At 34.2% G+C, this 19953-nt stretch overlaps 2 pseudogenes; both read left to right on the top strand.

The window, feature by feature from the left end:
• Nucleotides 1–3106: 3106 nt before the first annotated feature.
• LOC108821664 (F-box/FBD/LRR-repeat protein At5g18770-like) lies at nt 3107–4912 on the top strand (annotated as a pseudogene).
• Nucleotides 4913–9612: 4700 nt separating this feature from the next.
• Nucleotides 9613–11431, top strand: LOC108820234 (F-box/FBD/LRR-repeat protein At5g18770-like; annotated as a pseudogene).
• The last annotated feature ends 8522 nt before the right edge of the window (nt 11432–19953 follow it).

The following is a 19953-nucleotide window of genomic DNA, read 5'->3' as shown; positions in this document are numbered from 1 at the left end:
TACTTATGTCGATATATTTTGTAGTGATTGTTGTACTTGTAATTTTCGAGATAAGAAACATTGGCCAATAGCTAAAACTACGTTGTTGTTAGTGAAACATTTGCCAACAATAAATTAGGATACCTGGTGTCAAAAATAAAAATAAAATAAAGTAGGATACCCAAAGCTAGTAGCTATACTGATAAAATCATTTCTCTTAAGGATATAGGTGCCAGGTTTGAGTTTTAGCAGCTGCGGGGAAAGAATTGTATAGGAGGTAGTGTCCAATCACAAATTTTTTTAAATCTATTGGTTAGCTTTTTTCGTCTGTTATTATCCACTTGAAATTTAAGAATTACCTTCATTACCTAAATCTTAGATATGCCTTTCAATTCTTGTGGTTAAACATTATTGTAGGATGAAAAGTAAGAGACTAAACTAGTCATCGTGTCATTATAAACAGAAATTCATCTTACGCGCAATTCCTCATATAATACACATACATCCCTTAATTAAAATAAAGAATAAGTAAAAAGTAAAATATAGCATGGCTAAGTTTGCTTCCATCATCACCCTCCTCTTCATTGTTCTTATTATCTTTTCTGCTTTTGGTAAGTATTGACCTTATCATATACATGGCAAATTAAGCTATTTATTAAATTTCAGATTATTTGATAATTAATCCTGATTTATATGAAGAAGAACCAACTATGGTGGAAGGGCAGAAGACATGCAAGAGGCAACCTAAGGCAGGGAGAGCATATTGTAAAACTGATCGTATATGCCATAAGAATTGCGTCGAAACAGAGAAAGCAATACGTGGTACTTGCGATTTTAAATTCCCATGGACCCAGTGTTTCTGCCACTTCCCATGTTAATATATCAAAATTTATTGGGTTTGTGTTAATGTATTTATTTATATTTTTGGTTTTATTTACATTCAATTTTTCAGTCACCCTTTGAGCGACCCTTATGGCATGTGCCATGTATGTTTATATTAATTTTTATGTACGATATAAAACTATTTTATCATGACAATGGGACGAGCATTACACATGGCACTCATCAAATATTACGAGGTGCATCATGCTTATTTTTTTCATGTCAACATTTTTCTTTCCATTTCTTCCCCATTCTAGACATTGAACCAACCATCACAGAGACAGATTCACTAACGGTAGCGCTAAACCAGACCAAGAACAACCTCATCGTCCTGTTCTAAATGGAATGAACTCTTGATCCGCACCAGTTTCTCGGACTTTTTTTTTGTTTGAATTTTTTAGATCTTCCCATATATATGAGTCTCTGTTTATGGCCCATAACCAACATCATTGTGGCATATGGAACATTGTATCATGAGACAATGCAGTATTCCAATGCCACATGGACTTGTTGAGATAGAATTTTTTTTATGGACGGTCTAAACTCAAATAAAACCATAACTAAATATGACTAACTAAAATAGGACAATGATCAACTGAGTTGTTTACGGGTTAAAATAATAAACTAAAGGTGTCCAAAATATGCGGTCTATGTCTAAATAAGACTATTCATGTATAAATGGATTGTTTATGGAGATTTTCATCTGAATATTGACAATTTTCTCCACAATAATGTGGATCTAGAATTTTAATTTATCTGAGCCGGTAATTGACCAACCAATCCGATCCACTTCCTTTTAGGAAAAAAACCGGCTTTGTCCATTTGACCTACTTCTCATATGGGCTTACCTATATTTACCAGTTATAGTTTCGATTATCTGATGTTAAATTATGACATATATATATATATATATATATATATATATATATAAATATATATATAATTGGCTAAAGGACAGGAACCAAAACCAAATTATTTATAGTATTCAACGTTTTACAGGGAACAAAGAATATACAAATTGATTCCTGTCCATTTGGATTTCGTATTTGAAAGTTTGAAATTTAATTTCATACGGGTATTTATAATTTTGGTTTGGTCAGTTTAGATTTTGCAGATCCGGTTTGGGTTTTGGTTTGGATATGTCATTAATTGTTTTTCAAAAAAATCTAAATATTGTTTGAAATTTTCTAATTTATAAAATAAAATATTATATAACATATAAATTCGAATAACGAATGTGTAAATATCTAAAGTTAACATAATATTCGTTTAGTATGAATATTTGGATGAAGAATTAGTTGGTACATTGTGAATTTTAGGATATTTAGTGTTTTTAGTATTTTTAGCTATTTTAGATATTTACTTTTGGGTATTTGTATATATTTTAGGTACTTTGGACTTTTTAAATTTTTATATTTTAAATATTTTGGATATTAGGTCTAAAAATAATTAATATAATTAAATCTAAACTTTGATTCTGACTTTTTTGGTATTTAAGTAGTTTAGGTTTGGATTAGTACTATTTTTCGATTGGATTGAGTTTTGTTTTTCGAATCAAGGTTAATACCCATCCTTAAGCATTTCAATACCGTGGAAAGACTTTAAGAGATTGAAGGTGAATTAAAAACACATTTTATAAAGTCTTTAACCAATTATTAAATCTAAATTTATATTACAAAAAATATTTTTAAAACTGATGTATAAAATCTATTTTTTTGCAAAACTATTACATATATGTTTTAGGGTCGCACGTGGAGTAAATGCTAGTGTTGTTCGTTTGGAAGACGCAGCTTCTTGCGGCTGCGCCTCATTAATATATATCTTTATAGAAAATTGGGAGATCCAAGTCAAGATGAGAGTTTTTTGTTTATGTTGATGACAAAAAAAAAATTGGGAGACATGGTCACTTTTGAGTTGGAATTGGCTAATAGGCTCATAGTTTTGATTTGCAAAGAGGATCACTTTGCTTTTTGGTCATGTGTAAAAATTCATGCACATCCTGATCAATTAACATATTCATGGAAATGCCACAACTTGTTTGAATTTTCTTCACACATGAGAGTCCCTCTCTCTTCCTTACCTTTTATGTATTTTGAGCAAATTGACTCTTATTTATTTTCGCCGAGGCAAAGAAAAACGGAAAAACAGAACAGACCCATGAGCTTCTTCTTCTAAGAAACACATACCCTAAAATTTGAGGGGAAGACGATTACTCCGATCAAAGTAAAAATCAACAGGAACTTCAATGGAGAAGCTCTTTTACAAATCCCAAAAGTGGTAAGCACTCCTCTCCTTCATTACTCGCTCAATTTTGTTGTTGCGCTCAGTTCTGTCGTCACTCACTCAACCCTGTAAATGCAAATGTTGAAGTTTCGATTTTTGTAATGATCTTATCAGGTTGGGAGTCTCCTCTCCTTCAGTTCGAGAAGGAGAAGGACAAGTTGTTAATCAGAGGAGAAGATAGGCTAAGCGTATTACCGGAACCTTTGCTATATCACATACTCAGCTTGTTAACCACCGAACAAGCTGTTTGGACAAGTGTTTTGTCCTCTACATGGAGACATCTCTGGAAATGGGTTCCTAGGTTAGAAATTGACAGCTTTGATTCACTAACGACAAGGTCTGTGTGGATTTCATCGACAAGTTTCTTGCTTTCCAAGGCAAATCCTACTTGCGTGAGTTCAAGCTGACCATTGATCACGATATCTTTGATGGTGAGGCTTCTCTCTACGAGCCGTGTCTCGGCAGAGTGGATATGCGGAAGCTTGAACATTTCCAAATCGAGAATAAGTTTGGACGTGATGGTGGCTTTGATAACTTCCGGACACCCTTAACACTTTCCGTGTGTGAGGCATTGGTCTGCTTAAAGCTCCATTTCGTTAGGCTGAATGTTGACTTGAAGTCTCTTTCCTTACCCTGTCTCAAGATCTTGTACTTGGAAGACGTTGTTATGCCTAGTGACGCTGCTGCAGAGGCTCTGATCTCTTCCTCGCCTGTTCTAGAAGTTTTGAGGATATGCCTCAGTAAAGATGATTTTGTGGTAGCTTTACGTGTCCGCTCACCGTCGCTTAAGAGCTTCACTTTAAAACGAGTGGAACCTGTTGATGCTGATACTCCGCATGTGAAGAATTCAGTTGTGATTGATGCACCGAAGCTTGAGTATCTGAGTCTCATGGATTACTACCATTTCAGAAGCTTTAAGATAACCAGTGCAGCTGAGTCTTTAAGGGTTGATATTGATGTCGAGTTTGCACCCATGAATGATTTCGTGTTGGAAATGATAGTCATCTACAGTTTTCTCTACAATTTTTCGGGTGCTAAAGATATGACCATATCATTTGTTAAAGATATGACCGTATCATGGAAAACTCTCCAGGTACATAAACTGTTGAGATGCTCTAAACTTTCCCAAAATCATTGTTTTTTGTTTTCTCTCACTTTGTTTGTGCTCTTCTCTTTGCTTTCAGTTTATATATGATAACAGGATTATGACCCCACTCCCCATATTTCATGAGCTGACTCGTTTGCACGCCACTGTGTGCTTAAACGCATCCCCTGGACTATTGGAAATACTTCTTGAGAGCTGCCCCAATCTGAAACACTTGAAATTGGTAACAATTTGGCTTAAACTTCGCAAGTTCTGAGCTTTTTATCTGGTTAGTCCTGGATTTTGACTTCTGTCATATTTGTGTTTTTTTTGCAGGAATTGTTTATTAATTATTCACTAGCATCGAAAACAAGACTCTCCACTGCGATGCTGCGTCGTTCTATGCTATCGTCTCTTGAATCTGTTGAAATAGAAAGCCCGGTCACGGAGGAAGCTACTGAACTGGATTTGGCTAGACGCTTTATGAGGAATTCTACAACACTCAAGAAGCTTTTGCTACGTTTGAATGAGTCTACTGGAGTTAAACATAAGCCTTGTGACTTGGAACAACTCCAAGAATATTCGATGCGCTATGGTTTGTCTCAATTCGAAGTTCTTCCAGTGGTTCCATCTCCGAACCCATTGCCTGAGGGGTATGTTTATGTAAAATCCAGTAGGTTCTAAAGCTGGAGTTAAAGATGAAACTAGTTGGCTCAGCCTTTTTTTTTTCTCCTTTCTGTGTGAGGAGGTACTGAAGACTCCATTTGGTTTGGTTGAATGATTTTGAGTCTCTAATATTAAACTTTTGTCTCGAGATTATGCACTTAGAATGCTTATTATTTCCAACGCTATTATCATGCTCTGGTTTGATTATAAGACATTTTCGATTATGACCTATATTTTATGCGTATGTTCTACCTCACTTAAGAGGGGTGCCCTAGCAGTTGTTGAGTTTCCCGTCAACAAGACAGTTGTGGACGTTGATTGCACCGATAACGTATGGGTGGCGACTAAGAAGTACGATCATTAGTCAATGATTAGTTAAAGGTACAAAATGTATCCATCTTTGACTATGAACACAAGAAAGGTCAAGAATATCAACAATGGTTTAGAAACAGAAGGTAGGATTAAACGTATAAGACGACGATGGTTTCTGCTACCTGGGCTCTCCAGGCTGGAGATGCCTTTGCTTCTTTCAATGTGTGACACATTGGTTAGCTTGAAACTCAGCTTGATACTTTGAAATACTTTAGTTTTCTTCACTTCAGATATTTTCCTGATAACTTTGTAATACTTTAGTATTCTTCACTTCAGATATTTTCCTGATAACTTTGTAATACTTTAGTTTTCTTCACTTCAGATATTTTCGGGATAACTTTGACAGATTTTTAAATTATAAATATATATTTAGTTACGTTATATATATACAAAATTGATAGTTTTATATATTCGGATATCTGTTCAGTTTTCATATCGTTATGATTCCTTTAGTTATTTACAGTGTTTTTAAAAGCAAATCAGAAACTGAACCAGATAAATTTTGGGTCACAGTTTAATATGATTCGACCGAATTAAACATAGTTCAATAATCTGGTTAAACATATTTTTAATGTATAAATTTTAAAAGTAGTGTTACTAAATATGATAAATATTTAAAATATGAATATTTTAAACATAGAATATTATAAATTGAAATTAGTTTATGTTTATATTGGATAGTTTATAGATTTTTATAGATAATTTGGAGATCTAATTCAACTATTGATTCATAGTCAAACCAATTATTAGATTCAATCCGGCAACGTGACCAGTTCATGATCAAACCAGGTTCAACTATCGGATTGGTTTGGTTTAAAAAACACTGATTATTTCTGATATGTTGTCAAGATAAAATATTGGCAACTCTATCAAAGAAATACAAAAGATTATTAATGTTTTCAAAGCATAATAGCATTAGAGATAGTAGAGTCAAAACACATTTACAAACAGTGTGACATAGAAATTTTGGATATACAGCTAAATACACTAAAAACTTTGGTAAAGAGTGCAAGTTGTTATTATAAAATGTTTTACAACATTAAAAAAATCATGAAAAGTACATCATATCACAGATAAAATGCTATAAAACACGAACATATAGCTGACAATTAACGGTACAATGTCTATTTTCCAATGCATTAAAAAGACGCTACAATAGAAGGAGGATCTATTATAGATACAGCTCACATAGCGTTCATGGAAATGCTACGAAAATCATATGGTAATGTTTTCAGTGTGCTACTTATGTCGATATATTTTGTAGTGATTGTTGTACTTGTAATTTTCGAGATAAGAAACATTGGCCAATAGCTAAAACTACGTTGTTGTTAGTGAAACATTTGCCAACAATAAATTAGGATACCTGGTGTCAAAAATAAAAATAAAATAAAATAAAGTAGGATACCCAAAGCTAGTAGCTATACTGATAAAATCATTTCTCTTAAGGATATAGGTGCCAGGTTTGAGTTTCAGCAGCTGCGGGGAAAGAATTGTATAGGAGGTAGTGTCCAATCACAAATTTTTTTAAATCTATTGGTTAGCCTTTTTCGTCTGTTATTATCCACTTGAAATTTAAGAATTACCTTCATTACCTAAATCTTAGATATGCCTTTCAATTCTTGTGGTTAAACTTTATTGTAGGATGAAAAGTAAGAGACTAAACTAGTCATCGTGTCATTATAAACAGAAATTCATCTTACGCGCAATTCCTCATATAATACACATACATCCCTTAATTAAAATAAAGAAAAAGTAAAAAGTAAAATATAGCATGGCTAAGTTTGCTTCCATCATCACCCTCCTCTTCATTGTTCTTATTATCTTTTCTGCTTTTGGTAAGTATTGACCTTATCATATACATGGCAAATTAAGCTATTTATTAAATTTCAGATTATTTGATAATTAATCCTGATTTATATGAAGAAGAACCAACTATGGTGGAAGGGCAGAAGACATGCAAGAGGCAACCTAAGGCAGGGAGAGCATATTGTAAAACTGATCGTATATGCCATAAGAATTGCGTCGAAACAGAGAAAGCAATACGTGGTACTTGCGATTTTAAATTCCCATGGACCCAGTGTTTCTGCCACTTCCCATGTTAATATATCAAAATTTATTGGGTTTGTGTTAATGTATTTATTTATATTTTTGGTTTTTATTTACATTCAATTATTCAGTCACCCTTTGAGCGACCCTTATGGCATGTGCCATGTATGTTTATATTAATTTTTATGTACGATATAAAACTATTTTATCATGACAATGGGACGAGCATTACACATGGCACTCATCAAATATTACGAGGTGCATCAGGCTTATTTTTTTCATTTCAACATTTTTCTTTCCATTTCTTCCCCATTCTAAACATTGAACCAACCATCACAGAGACAGATTCACTAACGGTAGCGCTAAACCAGACCAAGAACAACCTCATCGTCCTGTTCTAAATGGAATGAACTCTTGATCCGCACCAGTTTCTCGGACTTTTTTTTGTTTGAATTTTCTAGATCTTCCCATATATATGAGTCTCTGTTTATGGCCCATAACCAACATCATTGTGGCATATGGAACATTGTATCATGCGACAATGCAGTATTCCAATGCCACATGGACTTGTTGAGATATAATTTTTTTTATGGACGGTCTAAACTCAAATAAAACCATAACTAAATATGACTAACTAAAATAGGACAATGATCAACTGAGTTGTTTACGGGTTAAAATAATAAACTAAAGGTGTCCAAAATATGCGGTCTATGTCTAAATAAGACTATTCATGTATAAATGGATTGTTTATGGAGATTTTCATCTGAATATTGACAATTTTCTCCACAATAATGTGGATCTAGAATTTTAATTTATCTGAGCCGGTAATTGACCAACCAGTCCGATCCACTTCCTTTTAGGAAAAAAAACCGGCTTTGTCCATTTGACCTACTTCTCATATGGGCTTACCTATATTTACCAGTTATAGTTTCGATTATCTGATGTTAAATTATATATATATATATATATATATATATATATATAATTGGCTAAAGGACAGGAACCAAAACCAAATTATTTATAGTATTCAACGTTTTACAGGGAACAAAGAATATACAAATTGATTCCTGTCCATTTGGATCTCGTATTTGAAAGTTTGAAATTTAATTTCATACGGGTATTTATAATTTTGGTTTGGTCAGTTTAGATTTTGCAGATCCGGTTTGGGTTTTGGTTTGGATATGTCATTAATTTTTTTTTCAAAAAAATCTAAATATTGTTTGAAATTTTCTAATTCATAAAATAAAATATTATATAACATATAAATTCGAATAGCGAATGTGTAAATATCTAAAGTTAACATAATATTCGTTTAGTATGAATATTTGGATGAAGAATTAGTTGGTACATTGTGAATTTTAGGATATTTAGTGTTTTTAGTATTTTTAGCTATTTTAGATATTTACTTTTGGGTATTTGTATATATTTTAGGTACTTTGGACTTTTTAAATTTTATATTTTAAATATTTTGGATATTAGGTCTAAAAATAATTAATATAATTAAATCTAAACTTTGATTCTGACTTTTTTGGTATTTAAGTAGTTTAGGTTTGGATTAGTACTATTTTTAGATTGGATTGAGTTTTGTTTTTCGAATCAAGGTTAATACCCATCCTTAAGCATTTCAATACCGTGGAAAGACTTTAAGAGATTGAAGGTGAATTAAAAACACATTTTATAAAGTCTTTAACCAATTATTAAATCTAAATTTATATTACAAAAAATATTTTTAAAACTGATGTATAAAATCTATTTTTTTGCAAAACTATTACATATATGTTTTAGGGTCGCACGTGGAGTAAATGCTAGTGTTGTTCGTTTGGAAGACGCAGCTTCTTGCGGCTGCGCCCTATTAATATATATCTCAAATTTATATCTTTATAGAAAATTGGGAGATCCAAGTCAAGATGAGAGTTTTTTGTTTATGTTGATGACAAAAAAAAATTGGGAGACATGGTCACTTTTGAGTTGGAATTGGCTAATAGGCTCATAGTTTTGATTTGCAAAGAGGATCACTTTGCTTTTTGGTCATGTGTAAAAATTCATGCACATCCTGATCAATTAACATATTCATGGAAATGCCACAACTTGTTTGAATTTTCTTCACACATGAGAGTCCCTCTCTCTTCCTTACCTTTTTATGTATTTTGAGCAAATTGACTCTTATTTATTTTCGCCGAGGCAAAGAAAAACGGAAAAACAGAACAGACCCATGAGCTTCTTCTTCTAAGAAACACATACCCTAAAATTTGAGGGGAAGACGATTACTCCGATCAAAGTAAAAATCAACAGGAACTTCAATGGAGAAGCTCTTTTACAAATCCCAAAAGCGGTAAGCACTCCTCTCCTTCATTACTCGCTCAATTTTGTTGTTGCGCTCAGTTCTGTCGTCACTCACTCAACCCTGTAAATGCAAATGTTGAAGTTTCGATTTTTGTAATGATCTTATCAGGTTGGGAGTCTCCTCTCCTTCAGTTCGAGAAGGAGAAGGACAAGTTGTTATCAGAGGAGAAGATAGGCTAAGCGTATTACCGGAACCTTTGCTATGTCACATACTCAGCTTGTTAACCACCGAACAAGCTGTTTGGACAAGTGTTTTGTCCTCTACATGGAGATATCTCTGGAAATGGGTTCCTAGGTTAGAAATTGACAGCTTTGATTCACTAACGACAAGGTCTGTGTGGATTTCATCGACAAGTTTCTTGCTTTCCAAGGCAAATCCTACTTGCGTGAGTTCAAGCTGACCATTGATCACGATATCTTTGATGGTGAGGCTTCTCTCTACGAGCCGTGTCTCGGCAGAGTGGATGTGCGGAAGCTTGAACATTTCCAAATCGAGAATAAGTTTGGACGTGATGGTGGCTTTGATAACTTCCGGACACCCTTAACACTTTCCGTGTGTGAGGCATTGGTCTGCTGAAAGCTCCATTTTGTTAGGCTGAATGTTGACTTGAAGTCTCTTTCCTTACCCTGTCTCAAGATCTTGTACTTGGAAGACGTTGTTATGCCTAGCGACGCTGCTGCAGAGGCTCTGATCTCTTCCTCGCCTGTTCTAGAAGTTTTGAGGATATGCCTCAGTAAAGATGATTTTGTGGTAGCTTTACGTGTCCGCTCACCGTCGCTTAAGAGCTTCACTTTAAAACGAGTGGAACCTGTTGATGCTGATACTCCGCATGTGAAGAATTCAGTTGTGATTGATGCACCGAAGCTTGAGTATCTGAGTCTCATGGATTACTACCATTTCAGAAGCTTTAAGATAACCAGTGCAGCGGAGTTTTTAAGGGTTGATATTGATGTCGAGTTTGCACCCATGAATGATTTCGTGTTGGAAATGATAGTCATCTACAGTTTTCTCTACAATTTTTCGGGTGCTAAAGATATGACCATATCATTTGTTAAAGATATGACCATATCATGGAAAACTCTCCAGGTATATAAACTGTTGAGATGCTCTAAACTTTCCCAAAATCATTGTTTTTTTGTTTTCTCTCACTTTGTTTGTGCTCTTCTCTTTGCTTTCAGTTTATATATGATAACAGGATTATGACCCCACTCCCCATATTTCATGAGCTGACTCGTTTGCACGCCACTGTGTGCTTAAACGCATCCCCTGGACTATTGGAAATACTTCTTGAGAGCTGCCCCAATCTGAAACACTTGAAATTGGTAACAATTTGGCTTAAACTTCGCAAGTTCTGAGCTTTTTATCTGGTTAGTCCTGGATTTTGACTTCTGTCATATTTGTGTTTTTTTTTGCAGGAATTGTTTATTAATTATTCACTAGCATCGAAAACAAGACTCTCCACTGCGATGCTGCGTCGTTATATGCTATCGTCTCTTGAATCTGTTGAAATAGAAAGCCCGGTCACGGAGGAAGCTACTGAACTGGATTTGGCTAGACGCTTTATGAGGAATTCTACAACACTCAAGAAGCTTTTGCTACGTTTGAATGAGTCTACTGGAGTTAAACACAAGCCTTGTGACTTGGAACAAGTCCAAGAATATTCGATGCGCTATGGTTTGTCTCAATTCGAAGTTCTTCCAGTGGTTCCATCTCCGAACCCATTGCCTGAGGGGTATGTTTATGTAAAATCCAGTAGGTTCTTAAGCTGGAGTTAAAGATGAAACTAGTTGGCTCAGCCTTTTTTTTTTCTCCTTTCTGTGTGAGGAGGTACTGAAGACTCCATTTGGTTTGGTTGAATGATTTTGAGTCTCTAATATTAAACTTTTGTCTCGAGATTATGCACTTAGAATGCTTATTATTTCCAACGCTATTATCATGCTCTGGTTTGATTATAAACCATTTTCGATTATGACCTATATTTTATGCGTATGTTCTACCTCACTTAAGAGGGTGGCCCTAGCAGTTGTTGAGTTTCCCGTCAACAAGACAGTTGTGGACGTTGATTGCACCGATAACGTATGGGTGGCGACTAAGAAGTACTATCATTAGTCAATGATTAGTTAAAGGTACAAAATGTATCCATCTTTGACAATGAACACAAGAAAGGTCAAGAATATCAACAATGGTTTAGAAACAGAAGGTAGGATTAAACGTATAAGACGACGATGGTTTCTGCTACCTGGGGTCTCCAGGCTGGAGATGCCTTTGCTTCTTTCAATGTGTGACACATTGGTTAGCTTGAAACTCAGCTTGATACTTTGAAATACTTTAGTTTTCTTCACTTCAGATATTTTCCTGATAACTTTGTAATACTTTAGTTTTCTTCACTTCAGATATTTTCCTGATAACTTTGTAATACTTTAGTTTTCTTCACTTCAGATATTTTCGGGATAACTTTGACAGATTTTTAAATTATTAAATATATATTTAGTTACGTTATATATATACAAAATTGATAGTTTTATATATTCGGATATCTGTTCAGTTTTCATATCGTTATGATTCCTTTAGTTATTTACAGTGTTTTTAAAAGCGAATCAGAAACTGAACCAGATAAATTTTGGGTCACAGTTTAAACATAGTTCAATAAATCTGGTTAAACATATTTTTAATGTATAAATTTTAAAAGTAGTGTTACTAAATATGATAAATATTTAAAATATGAATATTTTAAACATAGAATATTATAAATTGAAATTAGTTTATGTTTATAATGGATAGTTTATAGATTTTTATAGATAATTTGGAGATCTAATTCAACTATTGATTCATAGTCAAACCAATTATTAGATTCAATCCGGCAACGTGACCAGTTCATGATCAAACCAGGTTCAACTATCGGATTGGTTTGGTTTAAAAAACACTGATTATTTCTGATATGTTGTCAAAATAAAATATTGGCAACTCTATCAAAGAAATACAAAAGATTATTAATGTTTTCAAAGCATAATAGCATTAGAGATAGTAGAGTCAAAACACATTTACAAACAGTGTGACATAGAAATTTTGGATATACAGCTAAATACACTAAAAACTTTGGTAAAGAGGGCAAGTTGTTATTATAAAATGTTTTACAACATTAAAAAAATCATGAAAAGTACATCATATCACAGATAAAATGCTATAAAACACGAACATATAGCTGACGATTAACGGTACAATGTCTATTTTCCAATGCATTAAAAAGACGCTACAATAGAAGGAGGATCTATTATAGATACAGCTCACATAGCGTTCATGGAAATGCTACGAAAATCATATGGTAATGTTTTCAGTGTGCTACTTATGTCGATATATTTTGTAGTGATTGTTGTACTTGTAATTTTCGAGATAAGAAACATTGGCCAATAGCTAAAACTACGTTGTTGTTAGTGAAACATTTGCCAACAATAAATTAGGATACCTGGTGTCAAAAATAAAAATAAAATAAAATAAAGTAGGATACCCAAAGCTAGTAGCTATACTGATAAAATCATTTCTCTTAAGGATATAGGTGCCAGGTTTGAGTTTCAGCAGCTGCGGGGAAAGAATTGTATAGGAGGTAGTGTCCAATCACAAATTTTTTTAAATCTATTGGTTAGCCTTTTTCGTCTGTTATTATCCACTTGAAATTTAAGAATTACCTTCATTACCTAAATCTTAGATATACCTTTCAATTCTTGTGGTTAAACTTTATTGTAGGATGAAAAGTAAGAGACTAAACTAGTCATCGTGTCATTATAAACATAAATTCATCTTACGCGCAATTCCTCATATAATACACATACATCCCTTAATTAAAATAAAGAAGAAGTAAAAAGTAAAATATATCATGGCAAAGTTTGCTTCCATCATCACCCTCCTCTTCATTGTTCTTATTATCTTTTCTGCTTTTGGTAAGTATTGACCTTATCATATACATGGCAAATTAAGCTATTTATTAAATTTCAGATTATTTGATAATTAATCCTGATTTATATGAAGAAGAACCAACTATGGTGGAAGGGCAGAAGACATGCAAGAGGCAACCTAAGGCAGGGAGAGCATATTGTAAAACTGATCGTATATGCCATAAGAATTGCGTCGAAACAGAGAAAGCAATACGTGGTACTTGCGATTTTAAATTCCCATGGACCCAGTGTTTCTGCCACTTCCCATGTTAATATATCAAAATTTATTGGGTTTGTGTTAATGTATTTATTTATATTTTTGGTTTTTATTTACATTCAATTATTCAGTCACCCTTTGAGCGACCCTTATGGCATGTGCCATGTATGTTTATATTAATTTTTATGTACGATATAAAACTATTTTATCATGACAATGGGACGAGCATTACACATGGCAGTCATCAAATATTACGAGGTGCATCATGCTTATTTTTTTCATGTCATCATTTTTCTTTCCATTTCTTCCCCATTCTAAACATTGAACCAACCATCACAGAGACAGATTCACTAACGGTAGCACTAAACCAGACCAAGAACAACCTCATCGTCCTGTTCTAAATGGAATGAACTCTTGATCCGCACCAGTTTCTCGGACTTTTTTTGGTTTGAATTTTCTAGATCTTCCCATATATATGAGTCTCTGTTTATGGCCCATAACCAACATCATTGTGGCATATGGAACATTGTATCATGCGACAATGCAGTATTCCAATGCCACATGGACTTGTTGAGATAGATTTTTTTTTTATGGACGGTCTAAACTCAAATAAAACCATAACTAAATATGACTAACTAAAATAGGACAATGATCAACTGAGTTGTTTACGGGTTAAAATAATAAACTAAAGGTGTCCAAAATATGTTGTCTATGTCTAAATAAGACTATTCATGTATAAATGGATTGTCTATGGAGATTTTCATCTGAATATTGACAATTTTCTCCACAATAATGTGGATCTAGAATTTTAATTTATCTGAGCCGGTAATTGACCAACCAGTCCGATCCACTTCCTTTTAGGAAAAATACCGGCTTTGTCCATTTAACCTACTTCTCATATGGGCTTACCTATATTTACCAGTTATAGTTTCGATTATCTGATGTTAAATTATGACATATATATATAATTGGCTAAAGGACAGGAACCAAAACCAAATTATTTATAATATTCAACGTTTTACAGGGAACAAAGAATATACAAATTGATTCCTGTCCATTTGGATCTCGTATTTGAAAGTTTGAAATTTAATTTCATACGGGTATTTATAATTTTGGTTTGGTCAGTTTAGATTTTGCAGATCCGGTTTGGGTTTTGGTTTGGATATGTCATTAATTGTTTTTCAAAAAAATCTAAATATTGTTTGAAATTTTCTAATTCATAAAATAAAATATTATATAACATATAAATTTGACTAACGAATGTGTAAATATCTAAAGTTAACATAATATTCGTTTAGTATGAATATTTGGATGAAGAATTAGTTGGTACATTGTGCATTTTAGGATATTTAGTGTTCATCTTACGCGCAATTCCTCATATAATACACATACATCCCTTAATTAAAATAAAGAAGAAGTAAAAAGTAAAATATAGCATGGCTAAGTTTGCTTCCATCATCATCCTCTTCTTCATTGTTCTTATTATCTTTTCTGCTTTTGGTAAGTATTGACCTTATCATATACATGGCAAATTAAGCTATTTATTAAATTTCAGATTATTTGATAATGAATCCTGATTTATGATATTAGGGGTGGGCACTTTACCCGATATCCGAAGTGGCACCCGAACCCGACCCAAAAAACCCGAACCGAAATCCGAACCGAAGTAGTAAAATACCCGAACGGGTATTAAGTTAGGAGAGATTGGATATCCGAACCCGAACGGGTAATACCCGAACCCGAATGGATATCCAAAAATAACCGAACATGTGTATACTTACTCTTATATTTCTAGTTTACATCTCTCATTTTATTTAAAGTATTTATATTGATGTTAGACATACTTTAAAATCATATAGTATATATATATAATTTTGGAGAAAATAATTTGATATTCATTTAAAATGCATGTTAAACTATTTATTTCATGTATTAACCAAAGTTACATCCAAAGTTTTAAAACAATAGCCAAATTAATATTTTTATTTTGGAAATGTTATCTCCAAATCTATTAATCATTCAATCTATAAAAAGAAAAAAAATCAGTTAAGTAAAATCTATATTTTTAAATATAAAAAACTTTAAAAAAGAAAATTTTATTTTTATTTCTTTTAAAATCTAAATATCCGAACCCGATCCAAAATAACCGAACCCGAACTAAAAATACCCGAACCCGATCCGAAGTTCAGAAATACCCGAACGGGTATTATACTCCTATACCGAAATACCCGAAAATCCGAAATACCCGATCCGAACCCGAACGGGTACCCGAACGCCCACCCCTATATGATATCACTCAAATTACCCTAAAAAGTGAATTACTCTCTAAAATAAGAGGTTCAGATGCAGTACTTAGGGATCGAATCCACAAGGACTCTAGGATTACTTCAAGGTTTAATTAAATAGAATTTAAAAATAGACTTAAAGTTTTATATGTTTTAAAGCATTAAATATTAATGTGAACAAAGGAATTGTTCCGTAACTGAAGTGAAGGTTGTTTCTAAATGAGGAGGATAGCTAGATTCAGGTATTTCTCAGATATGAATTTATGCAGTTTGAAAGTGACAATAGGGCTTTAGTCCCTGAACTCAATCAATTGGTACGACCAGTAGGGTCTCCTTTAATAGATCCCGGATCTCAACTGTCGTTTGTTGATCTCGGAAAAGAGTCGATCGATACGACTTTCGTCTATCGATCGATACACCTTTCATACAATCGATCGCTACAACAATGGTTGTATCGATCGATGGTAATTCTAGCAAGCATTATCGATTTGGTTGAACGCGTTCTCTAATGATTTAGACCACCTTTCGCATGAGTCTAGTCAGTTAGATCACTATAGTTTATTTCAGGGCATTGAGAGTATACAGTTGGTTATCTCTTCAATCCTAAGATCTAGATTTAAGGGTGATCAATCCTAAATCTAGTATTAAGAACAATTAAGTGAAAGAACTAGTTTAACAACCCTAATAAATATCACAATCTCATCACATGATTCACCCTTATGAGAAACCTAAATCTAACAATTAGGATTACTCAGACATATTCATGAGAGACAAGATCATGATGGTTTGAATAAAACTTAATATGAAATAAGGAACACAAAGAGTAATGAGTAAGATAAAAAGGGAGTTCAAGATCTTCTCTGTTTTGCAGTCTCAGATCTATCTCTCCAACTCTAACTCTTCTCCTAAGGTAGCCAATTGCTTCTCTTCTCCAATAGGTCTCTAGGCAAGTCTGCCTCTAAAATGATACAAAACCCTAGTATATAAAGCCTAACAGGCGGCCATGGACTAATTGTGTAAAAATAGCACACTTGTGATGCTTGAAAATCTTCTTAATCGTGATCCATCGAATGGTTGAATATCGATCGACACTCTTCCATCACTGTCGATCGATTGTAAGTGACTCTAATCGCCCGACCTCGCATGATTCCTATCGGTCGATTCTTCATTCGTGAGAATACTCCAAAATGCCTTAAAAGTATTGCTTTCTTCAATTAAGTACCTGTGCCTGAAAATACTCTAAAATACTTTGAAAACGAAGTAAATATGATTGAAAACTCTCATATACCATGGCTAAAAATGAGTGAAATTCATGGTATACCAACTCCCCCAGACTTACTCTTTTGCTTGTCCTCAAGCAAAACAATCAGTAGTTTCTCCGAAGGAGGTTTGAAAACAACATGACTCTTATTTTTGAAAACTTAAAAATCCTCACTTCCTTGTCATAAGAATCTAAACGGTCTCCACCACAAATGCACATTTATACCTTATCCTAGTCTAGCAACCAAATCCATCTATCCAACAACTTAGCAGATCTTGTCTAAAATTCTTCTTTACTAACCTCATTTCTTAGCATAAAATAAAAGTGCATGCTTTACCTTGGGGGTATCGATCAAAAGACACATGGATTCAACTCAAACAATTTTCCTGAGCAGGTAGTCTTTTCTAATTCTTTTCTCCTCCAATCTCTCTTCTCTGAATCTCTTTTTAGTTTCAATTTCAACAGGTTTCGATTCCACACAGGCATCTAGTCCGTTTTATTGACATTTGCATTGTAACTAATACATTTTTGGCAAAGTGTAGCGAATAATGGGGTTGCAGGAATCACTCCTACCCCTCGTTTCCACAATGTGTGATCATTCTTGAGATTTAGAATACTGGGGTCACAGGAGACACTCCTACCCCTCTGCCTCTCAAGAAATCATTTCAATCTTTTATAACGTAAACTTAGATCTCGAGATGCCGAAGAGAGAGAAGGAAGGGAACCAGAATTGCACAGACTTGTACCTTTTCAGTCTTGTAGGAGGATTCGCATCCGATGTATACCAAGCCCCAAGACAAGCTAAACTAGTCAGTATTAGGTTGGAGGTTAGCTTCGGTTCCTTTAAACAATCTGGGCAAGTGTGGCTAACTGACAGGTTGATCCACTTTGGTATCTCTAGTGCAATCTGTAGTAAATAAGTCTAGAGTAACGCCAAAGAACGGTTTAGAAAATCATTAATAAATATATTTTTTTTCTTTTTGACTCGAAAAACGATTTTAACTTTTGGAAAATAGAAATGAAAATAGGTTGGTTTATATGATAAAAATAGATGATAATTGATAAATGTTAGTAACACTCTTGATAGAACCAAAATACGGATCACTCTACCGGTACGGATGATATGAACTCAGATCCGAGAGGATTGAGAACTGGTGGGATGAACGGTGACACAAAGGGTTGCGGAAGGCCCGATGATACTACCAGAGGTGAACTCCGAAGAGAACTGATGGATTGAACGGTGACACAAAGGGTTGGGGAATGACCCAATGATACTACCAGAGGTGCTTGATTGTCGCCTGATATGACTCACAGGTCCGACAAGGAAGCAAACTCGATCTGTTGCCGGATGTGACGCACCGGTTCAACGAGAAAGAGAGAGTTACTTGGAGCTAACCACACCAAGAACAAGAAAAGTGAGATACCCTCTCAAGGTTCCAAAAATAAAAACTCAAAACTTATTTTATTTCATTGATCAAATGGCCTTTATATAATAGGCAAAGCATACAAAAAGTTTAGTCAAAACCTAGAAACTTGTAAACTAATAAATATTGTAGACTTGACTAAAGACCAAAGACCAAAGACCAAAGACCAAATACCAAAGACCAAAGACTTTTGACTGAACTTGGACAATTGTGCTCGCCAAACTCATCAGCTGGTCGCGCTCTTTTACATGATCGACGGTCTCTGAATTGCCGTCAGATTGATATATTATTCGACCATGGCTTGCATTTTCTTATTGGGCCCTTCTTTCTTTGGGCTGAAATATGTTTATAAACATATTTTTCATAAATTATCAAGCCCATCTCGTTTGATCCAAACACATAAGCCAAGTTTTCTCGAATTGTTTCTGCTGCTGATTTAGGGCACATCATTCCCTCCTTCTTTAAAAAGATTTGTCCTCAAATCTGTCTTTCTTTAGCTTCAGATAGAATGATCTCTTGGCTTTTCGTAGAACTCTTTTTTTTTTTTTAGAAAAGAAGATGAAAGGTAGAAGATGGATGAAGAAGATGGAAAGATGAGAAAAATGAACAGATAGTACCGGTTGAGTGGCTCTGATACCACTTGATAGAACCAAAATCGGGATCACTCTACCGGTACGGATGATATGAACTCAGATCCAAGAGGATTGAGAACTGGTGGGATGAACGGTGACACAAAGGGTTGCGGAAGGCCCGATGATACTACCAGAGGTGAACTCCGAAGAGAACTGATGGATTGAACGGTGACACAAAGGGTTGCGGAATGACCCAATGATACTACCAGAGGTGCTTGATTGTCGCCTGATATGACTCACAGGTCCGACAAGGAAGCAAACTCGATCTGTTGCCGGATGTGACGCACCGGTTCAACGAGAAAGAGAGAGTTACTTGGAGCTAACCACACCAAGAACAAGAAAAGTGAGATACCCTCTCAAGGTTCCAAAAATAAACACTCAAAACTTATTTTATTTCATTGATCAAATGACCTTTATATAATAGGCAAAGCATACAAAAGGTTTAGTCAAAACCTAGAAACTTGTAAACTAATAAATATTGTAGACTTGACTAAAGACCAAAGACCAAAGACCAAAGACTTTTGACTGAACTTGGAAAATTGTGCTCGC

This window comes from Raphanus sativus, chromosome 9 (assembly GCF_000801105.2).
Source record: "Raphanus sativus cultivar WK10039 chromosome 9, ASM80110v3, whole genome shotgun sequence".
In the NCBI taxonomy this organism is placed as follows: domain Eukaryota; kingdom Viridiplantae; phylum Streptophyta; class Magnoliopsida; order Brassicales; family Brassicaceae; genus Raphanus; species Raphanus sativus.
Note: the sequence above shows the minus strand (reverse complement) of the source record. Positions and strands in the feature narration are given on the sequence as shown.